The sequence below is a fragment of the Panthera pardus genome, unplaced genomic scaffold (genome assembly GCF_024362965.1).
Source record: "Panthera pardus isolate Hobbes unplaced genomic scaffold, ASM2436296v1 HiC_scaffold_25, whole genome shotgun sequence".
NCBI classification, from domain to species: Eukaryota; Metazoa; Chordata; class Mammalia; order Carnivora; family Felidae; genus Panthera; species Panthera pardus.
In genome coordinates, this window is record NW_026526821.1 from 74,971,103 (window position 1) to 74,977,164 (window position 6,062).

A 6,062-nucleotide genomic window follows, 5' to 3' on the forward strand; every position below is an offset into this window, starting at 1 on the left:
AATAGAAAAGAAATAGAAAAGAAAGAAGTACATTAGAAAATGAACCACATAATAAAATATTTGATTAATAACTCAAATGGTTTAGAAATACCAAGAGAAAATAGACTGTGTTGCATAGAATGATCATGTAAGGAAGGCTTTATGGAGAAAGTGGACTTAAGCAGAGTTTTGAAATGCTGACCCTATTTTCATCTCCTAGGTTTGTTCTAGATAAGGGAGAAGAACTTGAGGATAAGGAGGCATGACTGGACTGAAAAGTGGGTTCAGCACCTATCCTTAAAACCTGTCCTTAAAACCTGCACTGCACATTTTTGGGTGGTATAAGGTTGTAGACAATAGAGACATTCTCTTTTCTTTTCAAAGAAAGTCATTTTTCATGGTATCAGTTGTGTTACTTTATTTTTGATTTTTTTTTAATGTTTATTTTTGAGAGAGAGAGAAAGAGACACAGAGCGTGAGCTGGGGGAAGGGCAGAGAGAGAAGGAGACAGAATCCGAAGCAAGCTCCAGGCTCTGAGCTGTCAGCACAGAGCCGCATGCAGGGCTGGAACCCATGAACAGTGAGATCATGATCAGAGTCGAATTCAAACACTTAACAGACTAAGCCAACCAGGCTCCTCAGTTGTGTTAACTCTTGATAGTTGTACTTAAAGACTTGATGCAGCAACTATTAATATCATTTTAATCAACTATTGATTTTATTTTTGGTTTCTGCCTTCCTGGCTTATTTTACTTACCCTTTACAATGAAACAAACGACAGCAACAAAAATGCCTGATTGGTTTTAAAATTTCATGTGTTACTCTGTGTTACAAGTTTAAATTGTTTTTTATGTTTATTCTTAGAGAGAGCATGCATGCCGGTCGGGAGGGGCAGAGAGAGAGAGGGAGACAGAGAATCCCAAGCAGTCTCCACACTATCAGCTCAGACCCAGACACAGGGCTCGAACCCAGGAACCGTGAGATCATGACTTGAGTTGAAATCAAGAGTTGGGCGTTCAACCTACTGAGGCACCTAAGTGCCGCTACAATTTTGAATTAACATTTTCCCAAACTTAAAACTGACTTTATCATTACCTTTTTATTATCACAGCATCTAAATGTCTGCCCATATGGTATTTTAAAAATAGTATCCAAGGGCGCCTGGGTGGCTCAGTCAGTTGGGTGTCTGACGTGGCTCAGGTCATGATCTCACAGCTTGTGGGTCAAGCCCCACATCCGGCTCTGTGCTGACAGCTCAGAGCCTGGAGCCTGCTTTGGATTCTGTGTCTCCGTCTCTCTCCCTCTCTCTCTCTCTCTCTCTCTGCCCCCCCCCCCCCACTTGCACTCTGTCTCTCTCTCTCAAAAAATAAATAAACATTAAAAAACTTTTTTTTAAAGAAAAAAAAAATAGTATCCAGTACTTAACAAGTAGAAGACCTGGTATGTCCTTGAAACATATGACATAATTTTCAATAAGGACTCTAAGGTCACAATGGTTTCTAGGAACACAGCTCTCATTCTTCACCTTAAAAAAAATCTAGCTTTATTGAGATATTGCTGACATATAACGTTGTGTAAGTTTAAGGTATATAACATGATGATGTGATACGTTTATATACTGTGAAACGATTACCCCAATAAGATTAGTTAACACATTGATCACCTCACGATGACAATTCTGTATGTCTAGTGAGAACACTTAAGATGTATTCTCTTAGCTACTTTCAGGTATATAATACATTATTGTTAACTATAGTTACCATGCTACATACTAGGTTGTCAGAACTTACCCATTTAATACCTGAAAGTTTGTACCCTCTATTTTCACTATGTCTGAAATGCTTCTTATCCCTCCCTTCACCCAGTCTGTGTTTTTTCCATGTTTCCATATGATTATTTTATTCTTACCTATTTCACTGATCCATTCTTTTTTTTTCCAATATATGAAATTTATTGTCAAATTGGTTTCCATGCAACACCCAGTGCTCATCCCAAAAGGTGCCCTCCTCAATACCCACCCCCCGCCCTCCCCTCCTCCCACCCCCCATCAACCCTCAGTTTGTTCTCAGTTTTTAACAGTCTCTTATGCTTTGGCTCTCTCCCACTCTAACCTCTTTTTTTTTTTTTTTTCCTTCCCCTCCCCCATGGGTTTCTGTTAAGTTTCTCAGGATCCACATAAGAGTGAAAACATATGGTATCTGTCTTTCTCTATATGGCTTATTTCACTTAGCATCACACTCTCCAGTTCCATCCACGTTGCTACAAAGGGCCATATTTCATTCTTTCTCATTGCCATGTAGTATTCCATTGTGTATATAAACCACAACTTCTTTATCCATTCATCAGTTGATGGACATTTAGGCTCTTTCCATAATTTGGCTATTGTTGAGAGTGCTGCTATAAACATTGGGGTACAAGTGCCCCTATGCATCAGTACTCCTGTATCCCTTAGATAGATTCCTAGCAGTGCTATTGCTGGGTCATAGGGTAGGTCTATTTTTAATTTTCTGAGGAACCTCCACACTGCTTTCCAGAGCGGCTGCACCAATTTGCATTTCCACCAACAGTGCAAGAGGGTTCCCGTGTCTCCACATTCTCTCCAGCATCTATAGTCTCCTGATTTGTTCATTTCTTTAGCTGTGTCTATTCTGTTGTTAAATACATCCATTGAGTTCTTAGTCTTAGTATATTATAGTGTTAATATTATGTGTTTAATTTTATGTGTTTATATTAATATTATGTGTTTTTAATATTATGTGTTTATTATTAAACATTATTTTTATTAAACATATTATTATGTTTAATATTATGTGTTTTGTTTTCCCAGTCTAGAATTTTCATTTTATTATATCTTATAGTTTCTTGTTCTGTGAAATTCTTCATTTTGGTGTCAAACTTCATGATCTCTCTTGGGCCTTTACCTATTGTTGCTATTTTCTAAAGGCTTGTGCGCATCTGGTCATTTTTGATTATTTATGAAAAATTACATATGTAATTTGAGGCTCCAAATGACCATAAATCCAAATGGGACATGGGTTCACTTGAAACTGACTTTCAAATTTCAAATTTCAAATTTCAGATTTTTGTTTCCTCAGCCTCTGGGATATTTTCAGGACCTTTTCTCAGCTTATCAGCATTTTGGCTGAGGCTACTATTTTAGATTTAGCAAATACTTTAAGGATACTGTGGTATGCAATATCAGTTTGTTCCTTTTCTTTTTTTCAGCAATATGTAACCCCCACCTCAAATTCTCATTGTCTTGGTGGTTTTCAATGCCTTCAAGTACTTTTTTTTTTAATATATAAAGTTTTCCTAATTGCTCCTGGCCAGAGAGTTTGTTTTATAAAAACTAATCTGCTACAGCTCTAAATAGAAGTTTCTCCATTTTTATTTCAGTGTTTTTTTCAGTTTCATGGTGATCATACTTTTTTTTTTTTTTTTTTTTTTTGTATTCTGAGAACGCTAAGCAAATAAAGCAAAAAGTTTTCCTCTGGTTTTTGAGGTAATTCTTTTTTTCAGAATTACTAATTCGGGGTCAAATTTTTATTTGGTGTGTGTGGTGCATCTTTAATCTGTTTTATATCACTATGCTTTTCTAGTTACTCATCCCTGCTTTTGAAGGTATATTTAGGCTCAGTATTTTCTTCTGGCTAAAGTAAGTTGGTGGTTATTAGCCTCCCTCACCGTCCAATGATATGTTGTTTGCTAACCTCATTTCAGGACTGTAACCTGACGATCTCATTGATGTACAAAATAGCTTGCTTACTTTTAAATTCCCAGAAGTGATGGCTAAGCCAGAGATGGCCTACTCAAATGCTTAGAAGGATAACACAGGTATAATAGATGCAAGGATGTTGTTCCTCTGAGGCAGTGGGCTATGTTGAAGCAATAAGAGGGTGCCTGCTTACCTCTGCTGATATCATTTGTGTACATTTATATTTTATATTAGTGGCTAGTAAATACACAAAACAGTTTATCTGCCACTTTTTACTAAAATGCAGTTAGGGTTTTTCTAACTCCAAATATAAGTTATTTAATAATCTTATTTAATCCTCAGGATAACCCTGTGAGGTAAATACTATTATTATTATTATTATTATTATTATTATTATTATTATTATTCTCTTTAATACCCGAGGGAATTACAACTAATAAGTGAGTAATGTATACAAAGCATTTAGTTTAGGCATTGACATTTCATGAGAAATTTATACATGTAAAAGTCCTATATGTTGTCCTTTTTATGGTATAGTTCACTTTTTCTGAACAAGATTGGAGACGCACAGAGTTTTGGATAAGACACATCCAAGCACCTAAGCAATATTCAGTTGTTAGGTCAATGGTAAAAACACCATGGTCCCAGAGTAAAACATTGTCTTCATCATGAGTACTTACTTGTGCTAGAGTAGTACTGTTATGAGGCATGTCTTTAGGAGACACATTTGAAAGTGAATTGATGGAAATTTAAAATGCACCTTTTTCTTTAAGTGTCAGTAAAAGTTTAACTGGTCTCTATTAGATGAGATGGTGGAGTATCTTTGCATTCTCTATTAACTCCAGAGAAGTTTCCTTGTGATGAGTGTGTACTCTCTAAAACTGAAACAAAAGGTAGTGATACTTTTCATAGTGAGATGAAATACCATTATCCCTTTGTCAATATCTAAAAGCACATTATTCAGCATAATTATATTTTTAATATCTGCAAGAGAAAATACAGAGACATATATGCATAGGTAAGAACTAAGTTATGATTTCTCCAATATTAGTTAGACTCTCATATATAAAATGAAATGGTTTATGTGGCAAGTGTAAGGAGTCTTTTTTATTTCCAACATGATAATCTTAGCAGTATTATCATCTTAGGATGATAAGTATTATCATCCTATCAGAATGTTAATGAATCATAGAAAAAGCAACCTTGTTAGTAGTTTGTTACATTGGCAAACCCTTTAAAAGTCCTAAAAGTATGTTTTTAGAATGAAAATATTTTAAAGACTTTTCGTTAGATCTTGTAAGAAGCAAATTATTGGACTACATGTGTCTCACTTTCTGAAAACAGCATCTTTGGCTGTATTCCAGTGTGTGTGTGTGTGTGTGTGTGTGTGTGTGTGTGTGTGTATACCACATCTTTTTCATCCATTCATCCACTGAGTGACATTTAGGTTGTTTCTATACCTTAGCTATTGTAAATAATGCTGCAGTGAAGATGGGCATACATATACCTTTTTGGATTAGTATTTTCTTTTTCTCTGGACAAATACCTGGAAGTTGAATTGCTGGATCATATGTTCCATTTTTAATTTTTTGAGGAATCTCCGTACAACTTTCCATAGTGGCTGCACCAATTCACATTTCCACCAACAGTACACAAGGGTGCCCTTTTCCCCACGTCCTTGTCAACATTTGTTATTTGTCTTTTTGTTAACAGCCATTCTAACAGGTGTGAAGTGACACCTCATTGTGGTTTTGATCCTATGCAGTAGGATTTTTTTTTTTTAATCTACATCATGACTGTTAAGCACAGGATTTAGTGGCATAGTCCTTCTATAGGTATGCCGTACTGTGGTTCACTGTCACACTGACAGCAGGTCAGATCCTGGCTTTGTGGGACCTAAAGTTTATGAACACTTTCTTAAAATTAAAAAATAGTAGTTAAAAAGTAACTATTTTGGAAAAAAAACCCAAATATTATAGATACAGAATAAATGCCATAAACATCACAACCTCAAGAAAAAAAATGTTTTTATTAACTACTTGGCATGCATTTATCATACCTTTTTCTCCTACATTTTTAGTTGTGTCTTCTCATCCCAACGATTTCTTGAAATCTCTTATATAGAGAGAATGGAAATGCTTAGTCTTTTCTCTACCAAAGTTAAACAATTTTTTAAAAAATATTGATAGTTTGGAATATTTTGTTTCCACTTCACAACCCATTATTTCTAATATTACGCTAAGAATGTGATGTTACATATTAGAATGCCTCAAACATACAACTTTATAAACAAATATTCTCATGGTGTAGTGCTCTATACACACAGAAATATGATAAATTAAATTTCTCATTATTCTTTTTTTTTTTA